Genomic DNA, 18,043 nt, shown 5'->3' with positions numbered 1-18,043 from the left:
AATGAAATGAAAATCGCTTATTGTCACAAGTAGGCTTCAATGAAGTTACTGTGAAAAGCTCCTAGTCGCCACATTCCGGCGCCTGCTCGGGGAGGTTGGTACGGGAATTGAACCGTGCTGCTGGCCTGCTTGGTCTGCTTTAAAAGCCAGCGATTTAGCCCAGTGTGCTAAACCAGCCCCTGGTTTATTGCCATTCCCTGGTTGCCCTTCAGAAGGTGGTGGTGAGCTGCGGTCCTTGAGGTGTCGGTTTCCTCCGGGTTCTCTGGTTTCCTCCCACAAGTCCTGAAAGACGTGCTGTTAGGTGAATTGGACATTCTAAAGTCTCCCTCCATGCACCCGAACATGCGCCGGAGTGTGGCGACTAGGGGCTTTTCACAGTAACTTCATTGCAGTGTAAATATAAGCCTGCTTGTGACAATAAAGATTATTATTATTAGGTACACCCACCGTGTGGTTAGCGAGGTCCAGGAAGTTGCCCCAGCGACAGTGAAGGAACAGTGATATATTACCAAGTCGGGGTGCTGAATTACTTGGAGGGGAACCTCCAGGTGGTGGGGTTTCCAGGTATCTGCTGCCCTTGTCCTTCTAGATTCGAGATAGTAGTGGTTGTGGATTTGGAAGGTTCTTTCCAGGGAACCTTGGTGAGTTACTGCAGTGCATCTTGTAGATGGTACACGCAGCTGTCACTGTTCATTGGTGGTTCATTGGGGAAATGCTTCGGAAAGCAGAAGCACAAAGGGACTTGGGAGTCCTTGTTCACGATTCTCTTAAGGTTAACGTGCAGGTTCAGTTGGCAGTTAAGAAGACAAATGCAATATTAGCATTCATGTCAAGAGGGCTAGAATACAAGACTAGGGATGTACTTTTGAGGCTGTATAAGGCTCTGGTCAGACCCCATTTGGAGTATTGCAGTTTTGGGCCTCCTATCTAAGGAAGGATGTGCTAGCCTTGGAAAGGGTCCAGAGGAGGTTCACAAGAATGAACCCTGGAATAAAGAACTTGTCGTATGACCGAACGTTTGAGGACTCTGGGTCCGTACTTGTTGGAGTTTAGAAGGATGAGAGGGGATCTTATTGAAATGTACAAGATACTGCGAGGCCTGGATAGAGTGGATGTGGAGAGGATGTTTCCACTTGTAGGAAAAACCAGAACCAGAGGACACCATCTCAGATTAAAGGGACGATCCTTTAAAACAGAGATGAGGAGGAATTTTGTCAGCCAGAGGGTGGTGAATCTGTGGAACTCTTTGCCGCAGAAGGCTGTGGAGGCCAATTCACTGAGTGTCTTTAAGGCAGAGGTAGATAGGTTCTTGATTAATGAGGGGATCAGGGGTTGTGGGGAAAATGGCAGGAGAATGGATGTCAGAGGTAGGTTCTTTACCCAGAGAGTGGTGGGGACATGGAATGCACTGCCTGTGGAAGTAGTTGAGTCGGAAACATTCGGGACCTTCAAGCGGCTATTGGATAGGTACATGGATTACGGTAGAATGATGGGGTGTAGATTAACTTGTTCACCACCTGGAGGTTCCCCTCCAAGTAACTCTGCACCCCGACTTGGGAATATAATCGCTGTTCCTTCACTGTCGTTGGGGCAACTTCCTGGACCTCGCTAACCACACAGTGGGTGTACCTAATAATAATCTTTATTGTCACAAGTAGGCTTATATTTACACTGCAATTATCAAAAGTTCAGCACAACATCTTGGGCCGAAGGGCCTGTTCTGTGCTGTATTTTCTATGTTCTATGTTAATGGGATGAGAAAATATCAGCCTTGATTGAATGGCGGAGCAGACTCGATGGGCCAAGTGGCCTAATTCTGCTTCTATGTCTTATGGTGGTGGAGGGTTTGAATGTTTGTGGAAGGGGGGGCAATCAAACGGCCTGCTTTATCCTGGATGGTGTCGAGCTTCTGGAGTGTTGTTGGAGCTGCACTCATCCAGGCAAGTGGAGAGTATTCCATTACACTCCTGGCTTGTGTCTTGTCGATAGTGGACAGTCTTTGGAGGGTCAGGAGGAGAGTTACTCGCAGTAGGATTCCTAGCCTCTGGTCTGCTCTGGTAGCCACAGTACTAATATGGCTAGTCCAGTTCAGTTTCTGATCAGTGGTAACGTTTAAAAGAGAATTCAGTCTTTTGTTGAGTAAAATTTATACAGCTCCCTCCCCACTCAAAACAAACAATATTTGCAGATTACTGTCTACGATATATGCAAGTTGTGGAACATCCTGTAAAGTAAAGGCAAGGTAAAGTTGCCATAGTCCCAGGTGACCAGAGGCTGCTTTCCCCTTTTATCGAGGGAGAGAGCTGACTGATGTTGGTTTAACCTGAGGATCAGCACATCTCAAGCAAGGAGCAAGGTTGAGATGGTGGCCCTTCTCAAAAGGTGCCACACAAAAGGTTGCTGCATAAGATAAAGATGCATGGCATTCAGGGGAAAGTAGTAGCATGGATAGAGGATTGGTTAATTAATCGAAAGCAAAGAGTGGGGATTAATGGGTGTTTCTCTGGTTGGCAATCAGTAGCTAGTGGTGTCCCTCAGGGATCAGTGTTGGGCCCACAATTGTTCACAATTTACATAGATGATTTGGAGTTGGGGACCAAGGGCAATGTGTCCAAGTTTGCAGACGACACTCAGATAAGTGGGAAAGCAAAAAGTGCAGAGGATACTGGAAGTCTGCAGAGGGATTTGGATAGGCTAAGTGAATGGGCTAGGGTCTGGCAGATGGAATACAATGTTGACAAATGTGAGGTTATCCATTTTGGTAGGAAAAACAGCAAAAGGGATTATTATTTAAATGATAAAATATTAAAACATGCTGCTGTGCAGAGAGACCAGGGTGTGCTAGTGCATGAGTCGCAAAAAGATGATTTACAGGTGCAACAGGTGATTAAGAAGGCAAATGGAGTTTTGTCCTTCATTGCCGGAGGGGGTGGAGTTTAAGACTAGGGAGGTTATGATCCAACTGTATAAGGTGTTAGTGAGGCCACACCTGGAGTATTGTGTTCAGTTTTGGTCTCCTTACCTGAGAAAGGACGTACTGGCGCTGGAGGGTGTGCAGAGGAGATTCACTAGGTTAATCCCAGAGCTGAAGGGGTTGGATTACAAGGAGAGGTTGAGTAGACTGGGACTGTACTCGTTGGAATTTATTTAGAAGGATGCGGGGGGGGGGGGGATCTTATAGAATCATATAGCATTATGAAGGGAATAGATAGGATAGATACGGGCAGGTTGTTTCCACTGGCGGGTGAAAGCAGAACTAGGGGGCATAGCCTCAAAATAAGGGAAAGAATTCCTTGCCCAGTGAAGCAGTTGAGGCTCCTTCATTAAGTGTTTTTAAGATAAAGATAGATAGTTTTTTGAAGAATAAAGAGATTGAGGGTTATGGTGTTGGGGCCGGAAAGTGGAGCTGAGACCACAAAAGATCAGCCATGATCTCATTGAATGGCAGAGCAGGCTCGAGGGGCCAGAAGGCCGACTCCTGCTCCTAGTTCTTGTGTAATAACCTGGACAACTAGATAGAAGCTCCAGCAAAGTGCTCCTTCCTCCCAGTCCCAAAGCTCTCATTGGGGGGAGTTCGAAGACATCACCTCTCCATTCAATCAGTCAAGTCCCCCAGTGACAAATACACATATTTACCCAGTTTCCCCCCTACCATCAGACACAGAAGAATTAAACATAAGGATGTGACACTTTTTACAGAAAAAGATATTAAAATAAGGGGGGGGGGGGGTCAGGACCGGAGATGGGAAGGGGCGTCAGGGTGGGGTGGGATGGGATGGGGGGGTGGGGTGGGATGGGTGGGGGTGGGGTTGGGAGGGGTCAGGGCGGGATTGGAAGGGGCCGGGGTGGGAGCGGGATGGCAGGGGCGGTATCAGGATGGGGGGTCGGAGCAGGATTGGGGGCAGGGAAGAGGGTGGGGTGGGATGGGGAAGGGTGCGGGACAGGGAGGAGTTTGAGGCGGGCCGGGGAGGAGCTCAGGGCAACTGGGGGCCCAGAGAGGGGAGGGGGCTCAGAGAGCTGCCGAGGCAGGGGGGGCTGGAGAGGGGTGAGTGGAGCAGCCCGGAGAGGGGGCGAGTGGAGGCCGAGTGGGGGTGTTTGGGGACAATGGGGGTGTTTGGGGACAATGGGGGTGTTTGGGGACAATGGGGGTGTTTGGGGACAATGGGGGTGTTTGGGGACAATGGGGGTGTTTGGGGACAATGGGGGTGTTTGGGGACAATGGGGGTGTTTGGGGACAATGGGGGTGTTTGGGGACAATGGGGGGTGTTTGGGGACAATGGGGGTGTTTGGGGACGGGGGGTGTTTGGGGACGGGGGGTGTTTGGGGACGGGGGGTGTTTGGGGACGGGGGGTGTTTGGGGACGGGGGGTGTTTGGGGACGGGGGGTATTTGGGGACGGGGGGTATTTGGGGACGGGGGGTATTTGGGGACGGGGGGTATTTGGGGACGGGGGGGTATTTGGGGACGGGGGGTATTTGGGGACGGGGGGTATTTGGGGACGGGGGGTATTTGGGGACGGGGGGTATTTGGGGACGGGGGGGTATTTGGGGACGGGGGGTATTTGGGGACGGGGGGTATTTGGGGACGGGGGGTATTTGGGGACGGGGGGTATTTGGGGACGGGGGGTATTTGGGGACGGGGGGTATTTGGGGACGGGGGGTATTTGGGGACGGGGGGTATTTGGGGACGGGGGGTATTTGGGGACGGGGGGTATTTGGGGACGGGGGGTATTTGGGGACGGGGGGTATTTGGGGACGGGGGGTATTTGGGGACGGGGGGTATTTGGGGACGGGGGGTATTTGGGGACGGGGGGTATTTGGGGACGGGGGGTATTTGGGGACGGGGGGTATTTGGGGACGGGGGGTATTTGGGGACGGGGGGTATTTGGGGACGGGGGGTATTTGGGGACGGGGGGTATTTGGGGACGGGGGGTATTTGGGGACGGGGGGTATTTGGGGACGGGGGGTATTTGGGGACGGGGGGTATTTGGGGACGGGGGGTATTTGGGGACGGGGGGTATTTGGGGACGGGGGGTATTTGGGGACGGGGGGTATTTGGGGACGGGGGGTATTTGGGGACGGGGGGTATTTGGGGACGGGGGGTATTTGGGGACGGGGGGTATTTGGGGACGGGGGGTATTTGGGGACGGGGGGTATTTGGGGACGGGGGGTATTTGGGGACGGGGGGTATTTGGGGACGGGGGGTATTTGGGGACGGGGGGTATTTGGGGACGGGGGGTATTTGGGGACGGGGGGGTATTTGGGGACGGGGGGTATTTGGGGACGGGGGGTATTTGGGGACGGGGGTATTTGGGGACGGGGGGTATTTGGGGACGGGGGGTATTTGGGGACGGGGGGTATTTGGGGACGGGGGGTATTTGGGGACGGGGGGTATTTGGGGACGGGGGGTATTTGGGGACGGGGGGTATTTGGGGACGGGGGGTATTTGGGGACGGGGGGTATTTGGGGACGGGGGGTATTTGGGGACGGGGGGTATTTGGGGACGGGGGGGTATTTGGGGACGGGGGGTATTTGGGGACGGGGGGTATTTGGGGACGGGGGGTATTTGGGGACGGGGGGTATTTGGGGACGGGGGGTATTTGGGGACGGGGGGTATTTGGGGACGGGGGGTATTTGGGGACGGGGGGTATTTGGGGACGGGGGTATTTGGGGACGGGGGGTATTTGGGGACGGGGGGTATTTGGGGACGGGGGGTATTTGGGGACGGGGGGTATTTGGGGACGGGGGGTATTTGGGGACGGGGGTATTTGGGGACGGGGGTATTTGGGGACGGGGGTATTTGGGGACGGGGGTATTTGGGGACGGGGGTATTTGGGGACGGGGGTATTTGGGGACGGGGGTATTTGGGGACGGGGGTATTTGGGGACGGGGGTATTTGGGGACGGGGGTATTTGGGGACGGGGGTATTTGGGGACGGGGGTATTTGGGGACGGGGGTATTTGGGGACGGGGGGTATTTGGGGACGGGGGTATTTGGGGACGGGGGTATTTGGGGACGGGGGTATTTGGGGACGGGGGTATTTGGGGACGGGGGTATTTGGGGACGGGGGTATTTGGGGACGGGGGTATTTGGGGACGGGGGTATTTGGGACGGGGGTATTTGGGGACGGGGGTATTTGGGGACGGGGTTATTTGGGGACGGGGTTATTTGGGGACGGGGTTATTTGGGGACGGGGGTATTTGGGGACGGGGGTATTTGGGGACGGGGGTATTTGGGGACGGGGGTATTTGGGGACGGGGGTATTTGGGGACGGGGGTATTTGGGGACGGGGGGTATTTGGGGACGGGGGTATTTGGGGACGGGGGTATTTGGGGATGGGGCAAGGTGTGTGGATGGGATGGTGGTTAATGGACATAGTTGGGAATGGAGGTGTTTGGGGACGGTGGGATGGGCTGGGGTTAATGTGGGTATCTGGGGATATGGGATGGATGGGGGTATTTGGGGTAAGGGGATGGATTTGGGTCAGGGTATTTGGGGATATGGGATGGATGGGGGTATTTGGGGTAAGGGGATGGATTTGGGTCAGGGTATTTGGGGATTGGGACAGGGTGTGGGGGTATTTGGGTATGGATGGGGATAACTGGGGACAGAGGTTGGGGATGGATGGGGATAGGGGTATTTGGGTCCAGGGACAAGCAGTGGGAAGGGGTATTTTGGGACAGGGGGTGGGTTGGGGGTTATTTAGGGATAGGGATATTTGGGGATAGGAATATTTGGGGATAGGGACAGAGTGGGGGATGGGGATATCTGGGGCTGGTTTAGCACTGTGGGCTAAACAGCTGTCTTGTAATGCAAAACAAGGCCAGCAGCACAGGTTCAATTCCTGTACCGGCCTCCCCGAACAGGCGCCGGAATGTGCCGACTAGGTGCTTTTCACAGTAACTTCATTGAAACCGACTTGTGACAATAAGCGATGATTATTATTTGGGGATGGGTGTATTTGGGGATAGAGGAGGGGGTGGGGGTTAATGTGGTTATTTGGGGGATATGGGATGGATGGGGATAGGGGTATTTGGAGATAGGGAGAATGTGGTGGGATGGGGATATTTTGGTATAGGGGTGGGATGGGGGTTAATGGGGGCATTTAGGGAAAGGGATATTTGGGGATAGAGACGGGGCGGGTAAGAGGGTATTTGGGTATGGGGGAGGGGGGTGGGATGGTGGTAGTTACAGACAGAGGGGGGTGGGGGAGAGGGTATTTAGGGATAGGGTTATTTGGGGATAGGGACAGGTGCTGGGGAGTGGGATGGAGGTATTTGGGGAAAGGGGACAGGGCTTGGGCTATTTGGGGAGAGGGACAGGGGAATGGGTTTAGCGGGCATATTTGGGGATAGGGACAAGAGGTGTGGGGTGGGGAATTTGGGGATAGGGACAAGGATGGGGGGTATTTAGGGCTAGAGATATTTGGGGATAGGGACGGGGTGGGGAGGGGTTATTTGGGTACAGGGGAGGGAATGGGACTATTTGGGGATGGGGTGAGGGTTAATCTGGATAGGGATTTTGGGGGAGTGGGAGATTTGGGGAGTGGGAGGTTTGGGGAGTGGGAGGTTTGGGGAGTGGGAGGTTTGGGGAGTGGGAGGTTTGGGGAGTGGGAGGTTTGGGGAGTGGGAGGTTTGGGGAGTGGGAGGTTTGGGGAGTGGGAGGTTTGGGGAGTGGGAGGTTTGGGGAGTGGGAGGTTTGGGGAGTGGGAGGTTTGGGGAGTGGGAGGTTTGGGGAGTGGGAGGTTTGGGGAGTGGGAGGTTTGGGGAGTGGGAGGTTTGGGGAGTGGGAGGTTTGGGGAGTGGGAGGTTTGGGGAGTGGGAGGTTTGGGGAGTGGGAGGTTTGGGGAGTGGGAGGTTTGGGGAGTGGGAGGTTTGGGGAGTGGGAGGTTTGGGGAGTGGGAGGTTTGGGGAGTGGGAGGTTTGGGGAGTGGGAGGTTTGGGGAGTGGGAGGTTTGGGGAGTGGGAGGTTTGGGGAGTGGGAGGTTTGGGGAGTGGGAGGTTTGGGGAGTGGGAGGTTTGGGGAGTGGGAGGTTTGGGGAGTGGGAGGTTTGGGGAGTGGGAGGTTTGGGGAGTGGGAGGTTTGGGGAGTGGGAGGTTTGGGGAGTGGGAGGTTTGGGGAGTGGGAGGTTTGGGGAGTGGGAGGTTTGGGGAGTGGGAGGTTTGGGGAGTGGGAGGTTTGGGGAGTGGGAGGTTTGGGGAGTGGGAGGTTTGGGGAGTGGGAGGTTTGGGGAGTGGGAGGTTTGGGGAGTGGGAGGTTTGGGGAGTGGGAGGTTTGGGGAGTGGGAGGTTTGGGGAGTGGGAGGTTTGGGGAGTGGGAGGTTTGGGGAGTGGGAGGTTTGGGGGAGTGGGAGGTTTGGGGAGTGGGAGGTTTGGGGAGTGGGAGGTTTGGGGAGTGGGAGGTTTGGGGAGTGGGAGGTTTGGGGAGTGGGAGGTTTGGGGAGTGGGAGGTTTGGGGAGTGGGAGGTTTGGGGAGTGGGAGGTTTGGGGTGTGGGAGGTTTGGGGTGTGGGAGGTTTGGGGAGTGGGAGGTTTGGGGAGTGGGAGGTTTGGGGAGTGGGAGGTTTGGGGAGTGGGAGGTTTGGGGGAGTGGGAGGTTTGGGGAGTGGGAGGTTTGGGGTGTGGGAGGTTTGGGGAGTGGGAGGTTTGGGGAGTGGGAGGTTTGGGGAGTGGGAGGTTTGGGGAGTGGGAGGTTTGGGGGAGTGGGGGTTGGGGAGTGGGAGGTTTGGGGAGTGGGAGGTTTGGGGTGTGGGAGGTTTGGGGAGTGGGAGGTTTGGGGAGTGGGAGGTTTGGGGGTGGGGTGGGTTTGGGGAGTGGGAGGTTTGGGGGAGTGGGAGGTTTGGGGAGTGGGAGGTTTGGGGAGTGGGAGGTTTGGGGTGTGGGAGGTTGGGGAGTGGGAGGTTTGGGGGGTGGGGTGGTGGGGGGGTTTGGGGTGGTGGGTGGGTGTGGGGGGTGGGAGGTTTGGGGAGTGGGAGGTTTGGGGGTGGGAGGTTTGGGGAGTGGGAGGTTTGGGGGTGGGAGGTTGGGGGTGGGGTTTGGGGGTGGGGGTGTTGGGGAGTGGGAGGTTTGGGGAGTGGGAGGTTTGGGGAGTGGGAGGTTTGGGGAGTGGGAGGTTTGGGGGTGGGAGGTTTGGGGGTGGGGGGTGGGGGTGGGGGTGTGGGGAGTGGGGGTTGGGGAGTGGGAGGTTTGGGGGTGGGGGTGGGGGTGGGGTGGGGTGTGGGGGGTGTGGGGGTGGGGGTTGGGGGGTGTGGGGGTGTGGGGTGGGGGTTTGGGGAGTGGGGGTTGGGGAGTGGGGGTTGGGGGAGTGGGGGTGTGGGGTGTGGGGGGTGGGGGTGTGGGGGTGGGGTTGGGGGGAGTGGGGGTGTGGGGAGTGGGGGGTTTGGGGGTGGGGTGGGGGTGGGGGTGGGGGTGTGGGGGTGGGTGGGGGTTTGGGGAGTGGGGGTTTGGGGGTGGGGGGTTGGGGGTGGGAGGTTGGGGGTGGGGGTTGGGGAGTGGGAGGTTTGGGGGTGGGAGGTTTGGGGGTGGGAGGTTTGGGGGGTGGGAGATTTGGGGAGTGGGAGTTTGGGGGTGGGAGATTTGGGGAGTGGGAGATTTGGGGGAGTGGGAGATTTGGGGAGTGGGAGATTTGCGGAGTGGGAGATTTGCGGAGTGGGAGATTTGCGGAGTGGGAGATTTGCGGAGTGGGAGATTTGCGGAGTGGGAGATTTGCGGAGTGGCAGATTTGCGGAGTGGCAGATTTGCGGAGTGGCAGATTTGCGGAGTGGGAGATTTGCGGAGTGGGAGATTTGCGGAGTGGGAGATTTGCGGAGTGGGAGATTTGCGGAGTGGGAGATTTGCGGAGTGGCAGATTTGCGGAGTGGCAGATTTGCGGAGTGGCAGATTTGCGGAGTGGCAGATTTGCGGAGTGGCAGATTTGCGGAGTGGCAGATTTGCGGAGTGGGAGATTTGCGGAGTGGGAGATTTGCGGAGTGGGAGATTTGCGGAGTGGGAGATTTGCGGAGTGGGAGATTTGCGGAGTGGGAGATTTGCGGAGTGGGAGATTTGCGGAGTGGGAGATTTGCGGAGTGGGAGATTTGCGGAGTGGCATATTTGCGGAGTGGCATATTTGCGGAGTGGCATATTTGCGGAGTGGCATATTTGCGGAGTGGGAGATTTGCGGAGTGGGAGATTTGCGGAGTGGGAGATTTGCGGAGTGGGAGATTTGCGGAGTGGGAGATTTGCGGAGTGGCAGATTTGCGGAGTGGCAGATTTGCGGAGTGGCAGATTTGCGGAGTGGCAGATTTGCGGAGTGGCAGATTTGCGGAGTGGCAGATTTGCGGAGTGGCAGATTTGCGGAGTGGCAGATTTGCGGAGTGGCAGATTTGCGGAGTGGCAGATTTGCGGAGTGGCAGATTTGCGGAGTGGCAGATTTGCGGAAGTGGCAGATTTGCGGAGTGGCAGATTTGCGGAGTGGCAGATTTGCGGAGTGGCAGATTTGCGGAGTGGGAGATTTGCGGAGTGGGAGATTTGCGGAGTGGGAGATTTGCGGAGTGGGAGATTTGCGGAGTGGGAGATTTGCGGAGTGGCAGATTTGCGGAGTGGCAGATTTGCGGAGTGGCAGATTTGCGGAGTGGCAGATTTGCGGAGTGGCAGATTTGCGGAGTGGCAGATTTGCGGAGTGGCAGATTTGCGGAGTGGCAGATTTGCGGAGTGGCAGATTTGCGGAGTGGCATATTTGCGGAGTGGCATATTTGCGGAGTGGCATATTTGCGGAGTGGCATATTTGCGGAGTGGCATATTTGCGGAGTGGCATATTTGCGGAGTGGCATATTTGCGGAGTGGCATATTTGCGGAGTGGCATATTTGCGGAGTGGCATATTTGCGGAGTGGCATATTTGCGGAGTGGCATATTTGCGGAGTGGCATATTTGCGGAGTGGCATATTTGCGGAGTGGCATATTTGCGGAGTGGCATATTTGCGGAGTGGCATATTTGCGGAGTGGCATATTTGCGGAGTGGCATATTCGGGGGGAGGGAGGAGGTATTTGGGGACAGGGGAGTGGATGGGAGAGTGTGAGGTTTGCGTGGGTCATGGGGGGGTGAGGGGGGGAGTGATGGGGGGGGAAGGGGGTGATGGGGGGGAAGGGGGTGATGGGGGGGGAAGGGGGTGATGGGGGGGGAAGGGGGTGATGGGGGGGGAAGGGGGTGATGGGGGGGAAGGGGGTGATGGGGGGGAAGGGGGTGATGGGGGGGAAGGGGGTGATGGGGGGGAAGGGGGTGATGGGGGGAAGGGGGTGATGGGGGGGAAGGGGGTGATGGGGGGGAAGGGGGGTGATGGGGGGAAGGGGGTGATGGGGGGAAGGGGGTGATGGGGGGAAGGGGGTGATGGGGGGAAGGGGGTGATGGGGGGAAGGGGGTGATGGGGGGAAGGGGGGTGATGGGGGGAAGGGGGTGATGGGGGGAAGGGGGAGATGGGGGGAAGGGGGTGATGGGGGAAGGGGGTGATGGGGGGAAGGGGGGTGATGGGGGGGGAAGGGGGTGATGGGGGGGAAGGGGGTGATGGGGGGGAAGGGGGTGATGGGGGGGAAGGGGGTGATGGGGGGGAAGGGGGTGATGGGGGGGAAGGGGGTGATGGGGGGGAAGGGGGTGATGGGGGGGAAGGGGGTGATGGGGGGAGGGGGTGATGGGGGGGGAGGGGGTGATGGGGGGGGAGGGGGTGATGGGGGGGGGGAGGGCGTGATGGGGGGGGGGGGGGAGGGCGTGATGGGGGGGGGGAGAGGGCGTGATGGGGGGGGGGGAGAGGGCGTGATGGGGGGGGGGAGGGCGTGATGGGGGGGGGGAGGGCGTGATGGGGGGGGGGGAGGGCGTGATGGGGGGGAGGGCGCGATGGGGGGGAGGGCGCGATGGGGGGGGAGGGCGCGATGGGGGGGGGGAGGGCGCGATGGGGGGGGGGAGGGCGCGATGGGGGGGGAGGGCGCGATGGGGGGTGGGAGGGCGCGATGGGGGGGGGGGGAGGGCGCGATGAGGGGGGGAGGGCGCGATGGGGGGGGGGGAGGGCGCGATGGGGGGGGGGAAGGCGCGATGGGGGGGGGGGAGGGCGCGATGGGGGGGGGAGGGCGCAATGGGGGGGGGGGGGAAGGGCCCGATGGGGAGGGCCCGATGGGGAGGGCCCGATGGGGAGGGCGCGATGGGGAGGGCGCGATGGGGAGGGCGCGATGGGGAGGGCGCGATGGGGAGGGCGCGATGGGGAGGGCGCGATGGGGAGGGCGCGATGGGGAGGGCGCGATGGGGAGGGCGCGATGGGGAGGGCGCGATGGGGAGGGCGCGATGGGGAGGGCGCGATGGGGAGGGCGCGATGGGGAGGGCGCGATGGGGAGGGCGCGATGGGGAGGGCGCGATGGGGAGGGCGCGATGGGGAGGGCGCGATGGGGAGGGCGCGATGGGGAGGGCGCGATGGGGAGGGCGCGATGGGGAGGGCGCGATGGGGAGGGCGCGATGGGGAGGGCGCGATGGGGAGGGCGCGATGGGGAGGGCGCGATGGGGAGGGCGCGATGGGGAGGGCGCGATGGGGAGGGCGCGATGGGGGAGGGCGCGATGGGGAGGGCGCGATGGGGGGGGTGGGTGGGGGGTACGGGGGATGGGTGGGGGTACGGGGGATGGGTGGGGGGACGGGGGTTGGGTGGGGGGGACGGGGGGTTGGGTGGGGGGGGACGGGGGGTTGGGTGGGGGGGGACGGGGGGTTGGGTGGGGGGGACGGGGGGTTGGGTGGGGGGGACGGGGGGTTGGTGGGGGGGACGGGGGGTTGGGTGGGGGGGACGGGGGGTTGGGTGGGGGGGGACGGGGGGTTGGGTGGGGGGGGACGGGGGGTTGGGTGGGGGGGGACGGGGGGTTGGGTGGGGGGGGACGGGGGGTTGGGTGGGGGGGGACGGGGGGTTGGGTGGGGGGGGGACGGGGGGTTGGGTGGGGGGGGACGGGGGGTTGGGTGGGGGGGGACGGGGGGTTGGGTGGGGGGGGACGGGGGGTTGGGTGGGGGGGACGGGGGGTTGGGTGGGGGGGACGGGGGGTTGGGTGGGGGGGACGGGGGGTTGGGTGGGGGGGGACGGGGGTTGGGTGGGGGGGACGGGGGGTTGGGGACGGGGTGGGGGGGGGACGGGGGGTTGGGTGGGGGGGACGGGGGGTTGGGTGGGGGGGGACGGGGGGTTGGGTGGGGGGGACGGGGGGTTGGGTGGGGGGGACGGGGGGGTTGGGTGGGGGGGACGGGGGGTTGGGTGGGGGGGACGGGGGGTTGGGTGGGGGGACGGGGGTGGGTGGGGGGACGGGGGTTGGGGGGGGACGGGGGGGGTGGGGGGGACGGGGGGTTGGGTGGGGGGGACGGGGGTTGGGTGGGGGGGACGGGGGGTTGGGTGGGGGGGACGGGGGGTTGGGTGGGGGGACGGGGGGTTGGGTGGGGGGGACGGGGGTTGGGTGGGGGGGACGGGGGGTTGGGTGGGGGGGACGGGGGGTTGGGTGGGGGGGACGGGGGGTTGGGTGGGGGGGACGGGGGGTTGGGTGGGGGGGACGGGGGGTTGGGTGGGGGGGACGGGGGGTGGGTGGGGGGACGGGGGGTTGGGTGGGGGGGACGGGGGGTTGGGTGGGGGGGACGGGGGGTTGGGTGGGGGGGACGGGGGGTTGGGTGGGGGGGACGGGGGGTTGGGTGGGGGGGACGGGGGGTTGGGTGGGGGGGACGGGGGGTTGGGTGGGGGGGACGGGGGGTTGGGTGGGGGGGACGGGGGGTTGGGTGGGGGGGACGACGGGGGGTTGGGTGGGGGGGGACGGGGGGTTGGGTGGGGGGGACGGGGGGTTGGGTGGGGGGGACGGGGGGTTGGGTGGGGGGGACGGGGGGTTGGGTGGGGGGGACGGGGGGTTGGGTGGGGGGGACGGGGGGTTGGGTGGGGGGGACGGGGGGTTGGGTGGGGGGGACGGGGGGTTGGGTGGGGGGGACGGGGGTTGGGTGGGGGGGACGGGGGGTTGGGTGGGGGGGACGGGGGGTTGGGTGGGGGGACGGGGGTGGTGGGGGACGGGGGTTGGGTGGGGGGACGGGGGTTGGGTGGGGGGGACGGGGGGTTGGGTGGGGGGGACGGGGGGTTGGGTGGGGGGGACGGGGGGTTGGGTGGGGGGGACGGGGGGTTGGGTGGGGGGGACGGGGGGTTGGGTGGGGGGGGGACGGGGGGTTGGGTGGGGGGGACGGGGGGTTGGGTGGGGGGGACGGGGGGTTGGGTGGGGGGGATGGGGGGTTGGGTGGGGGGGGACGGGGGGGGTTGGGTGGGGGGGGATGGGGGGTTGGGTGGGGGGGATGGGGGGTTGGGTGGGGGGGGATGGGGGGTTGGGTGGGGGGGGATGGGGGGTTGGGTGGGGGGGATGGGGGGTTGGGTGGGGGGGATGGGGGGTTGGGAGGGGGGGATAGGGGGGTTGGGTGGGGGGGAAGGGGGATGGGGAGGGGGGGATAGGGGGATGGGAGGGGGGGATAGGGGGGATGGGGAGGGGGGGAAGGGGGATGGGGAGGGGGGATGGGGGATGGGGGAGGGGGATGGGGGGATGGGGAGGGGGGATGGGGAGGGGGGGATAGGGGGGATGGGGAGGGGGGATAGGGGGGATGGGGAGGGGGGGATGGGGGATGGGGGGGGGGATAGGGGGGATGGGGAGGGGGGGATAGGGGGGATGGGGAGGGGGGGAAGGGGGGATGGGGAGGGGGGATAGGGGGGATGGGGAGGGGGGATGGGGGGGGATGGGGGGATGGGGAGGGGGATAGGGGGATGGGGAAGGGGGGGATAGGGGGGATGGGGAGGGGGGGATAGGGGGGGGGATAGGGGGATGGGGAGGGGGGGATAGGGGGGGATGGGGAGGGGGGGATAGGGGGGATGGGAGGGGGGGATGGGAGGGGGGGATAGGGGGGGGATGGGGAGGGGGGGATAGGGGGATGGGGAGGGGGGATAGGGGGGGATGGGGAGGGGGGGGATAGGGGGGATGGGGAGGGGGGGATAGGGGGGATGGGGAGGGGGGGATAGGGGGGATGGGGAGGGGGGATAGGGGATGGGGAGGGGGATGGGGGATGGGGGGATGGGGAAGGGGGGGATGGGGAGGGGGGGATAGGGGGGATGGGGAGGGGGGGATAGGGGGGATGGGGAGGGGGGGATAGGGGGGGGATAGGGGGGATGGGGGGGGGGATAGGGGGGATGGGGAGGGGGGATAGGGGGGATGGGGGGATAGGGGGGGGGATGGGGGGATAGGGGGGATGGGGAGGGGGGGGATAGGGGGGATGGGGAGGGGGGGATAGGGGAGGGGGGGATAGGGGGGGATGGGGAGGGGGGATAGGGGGGGATGGGGGAGGGGGGGATAGGGGGGGGATGGGGAGGGGGGGGGGATAGGGGGGAGGGGGGGGATAGGGGGGATGGGGAGGGGGGGATAGGGGGGGATGGGGAGGGGGGATAGGGGGGGGATGGGGAGGGGGGGGATGGGGAGGGGGGTGGGGGATGGGGGGGGGGGATGGGGAGGGGGGGGATGGGGGGAGGGGGTGGGGGATAGGGGGGGGATGGGAGGGGGGGGATGGGGGGGGGGGATGGGGGTGGGGGATGGGGATGGGGGGGATGGGGGGGGGGGGATAGGGGGGGGATGGGGAGGGGGGGGATAGGGGAGGGGGGGATAGGGGGGGATGGGTAGGGGGGGGTTGGGGGGTGGGGGGGATAGGGGGGGATGGGGTGGGGGGTGGGGGGTGGGTGGGGGGATGGGGGGATGGGGGAGGGGGGGGTGGTGGGGGGTGGGGGGGGGATTGGGGGGTGGGGTGGGGGGTTGGGGGGGATGGGGGTGGGGGGGATGGGGGGGGTGGGGGGGGGGGATGGGGGGTGGGGGGTGGGGGGGGGGTTGGGGGGGTTGGGGGGGGGGGATGGGGGTGGGGGGATGGGGGGATGGGGGTGGGGGGGGATGGGGGGTGGGGGTGGGGGGGATGGGGGGTGGGGGTAGGGGGGGATGGGGGTGGGGGGGGTTGGGGGTGGGGTGGGGGGATGGGGGGTGGGGGTGGGGGGGATTGGGGGGATGGGGTGGGGGGGATGGGGGGTGGGGTTGGGGGGATGGGGGGGTTGGGGGGTTGGGGTGGGGGGTGGGGGGTTGGGGTGGGGGGTTGGGGTGGGGGGGGGATGGGGGGGATGGGGTGGGGGGGTGGGGGGTTGGGGGTGGGGGGGATGGGGGGTGGGGGGGTGGGGGGGGTGGGGGTGGGGGGGGTTGGGGGGGTGTGGGGGGGGTGGGGGGTTGGGGGGGGGGTGGGGGGTGGGGAGGGGGGGTGGGGGGTGGGGGGGTGGGGGGGGTGGGGGGGGTGGGGGTGGGGGTGGGGGGGGGATGGGGGGGTGGGGGGGTGGGGGGGGTGGGGGGGGGGTGGGGGGGTGGGGGGGTGGGGGGGGGGTAGGGGGGGTGGGGGGGGGTGGGGTGGGGGGGGATGGGGGTGGGGGGGATGGGGGGTGGGGGTGGGGTGGTGGGGTGGGGGGGGTGGGGGGGATGGGGGGTGGGGGGGATGGGGGGATGGGGGGGGGTGGGGGGGGTGGGGGTGGGGGATGGGGGGGATGGGGGGATGGGGGGGATGGGGGGGTGTGGGGGGTGGGGGGTGGGGGGGTGTGGGTGGGGGTGGGGGGGATGGGGGTGGGGGTGGGGTGGGGGTGGGGGTGGGGTGGGGGTTGGGGGGATGGGGGTGGGGGGGATGGGGGGTGTGGGGGGTGGGGGGGTGGGGGGTGGGGGGGGGGGTAGGGGGGTGGGGTGGGGGGGTGGGGGGGATGGGGGGGTGGGGGGTGGGGGGATGGGGGGTGGGGGGTGGGGGGTGGGGTGGGGGGATGGGGGGGTTGGGGGGGTGGGGGGTGGGGGTGGGGTGTGGGGGGGGGGTGGGGTGGGGGGGGTGGGGGGTGGGGGTGGGGGGGATAGGGGGGGGTGGGGGGGTGGGGGTGGGGGGGATGGGGGTGGGGGGGTGGTGGGGGGTGGGGGGGTGGGGGGTGGGTGGGGTGGGGGGGGGTGGGGGGGATGGGGGTGGGGTGGGGGGGATGGGGGTGGGGGGATGGGGGTGGGGGGGATGGGGGGGATGGGGGGGGGGGATAGGGGGGGATGGGGGGGGGGGTGGGGGGGATGGGGTGGGGGGGGTGGGTGGGGGGGGATGGGGGGGTGGGGGGATGGGGGGATGGGGTGGGGGGGGATAGGGGGGAGGGGGGGGGGGGGATGGGGGGGGATGGGGGTGGGGGGGGATGGGGGGGGTTGGGGAGGGGGGGGATAGGGGGGGGTGGGGAGGGGGGGGTAGGGGGGATGGGGAGGGGGGGGTAGGGGGGATGGGGAGGGGGGGGATAGGGGGGTGGGGGTGGGGGGGGATGGGGGGGTGGGGGTGGGGGGGATGGGGGGTGGGGTGGGGGGGGATGGGTGGGGGTGGGGGTGGGGGGGGGATGGGGGGGTGGGGAGGGGGGGGATGGGGGGTGGGGTGGGGGGTGGGGGGGTGGGGTGGGGGGGGGTGGGGGGGTGGGGTGGGGGGTGGGGGGGATGGGGAGGGGGGGGATAGGGGGGGTTGGGGTGGGGGGGATGGGGGGATGGGGAGGGGGGGGATGGGGGGGATGGGGGTGGGGGGGGATAGGGGGGGGTGGGGTGGGGGGGTGGGTTGGGGGGGATGGGGAGGGGGGGGGTAGGGGGGGGATGGGGAGGGGGGGGATAGGGGGGATGGGGGGGTGGGAGGGGGGGATGGGGAGGGGGGGATGGGGGGGGGGGTGGGGGGGTGGGGAGGGGGGGGATGGGGGGGTGGGGTGGGGGGGGTGGGGTGGGGGGGATGGGGAGGGGGTGGGGTGGGGGGGATGGGGAGGGGGGGGGATGGGGAGGGGGGGATGGGGAGGGGGGGGATGGGGGGGGGGTGGGTGGGGTGGGGGGGGGGGGATGGGGAGGGGGGGTTGGGGGGGGGGGGGGATGGGGGGGATGGGGAGGGGGGGGTAGGGGGGGATGGGGAGGGGGGGGTAGGGGGGATGGGGAGGGGGGGGTAGGGGGGATGGGGAGGGGGGGTAGGGGGGATGGGGAGGGGGG

The 18,043-nt window shown here is 65.0% G+C and overlaps 1 protein-coding gene across 1 annotated transcript in view; it reads right to left on the bottom strand.

Annotated features, from left to right (window-relative positions):
- Positions 1–18,043, bottom strand: part of chd6 (chromodomain helicase DNA binding protein 6) — a 338,615-nt gene that overhangs the window by 320,083 nt on the left and 489 nt on the right. The window lies entirely within an intron of this gene.

This window comes from Scyliorhinus torazame, chromosome 8, assembly GCF_047496885.1.
Source record: "Scyliorhinus torazame isolate Kashiwa2021f chromosome 8, sScyTor2.1, whole genome shotgun sequence".
NCBI classification, from domain to species: domain Eukaryota; kingdom Metazoa; phylum Chordata; class Chondrichthyes; order Carcharhiniformes; family Scyliorhinidae; genus Scyliorhinus; species Scyliorhinus torazame.
The sequence above is the reverse complement of the archived record's forward strand: the minus strand, read 5'-3'. Positions and strand labels throughout refer to the sequence as shown.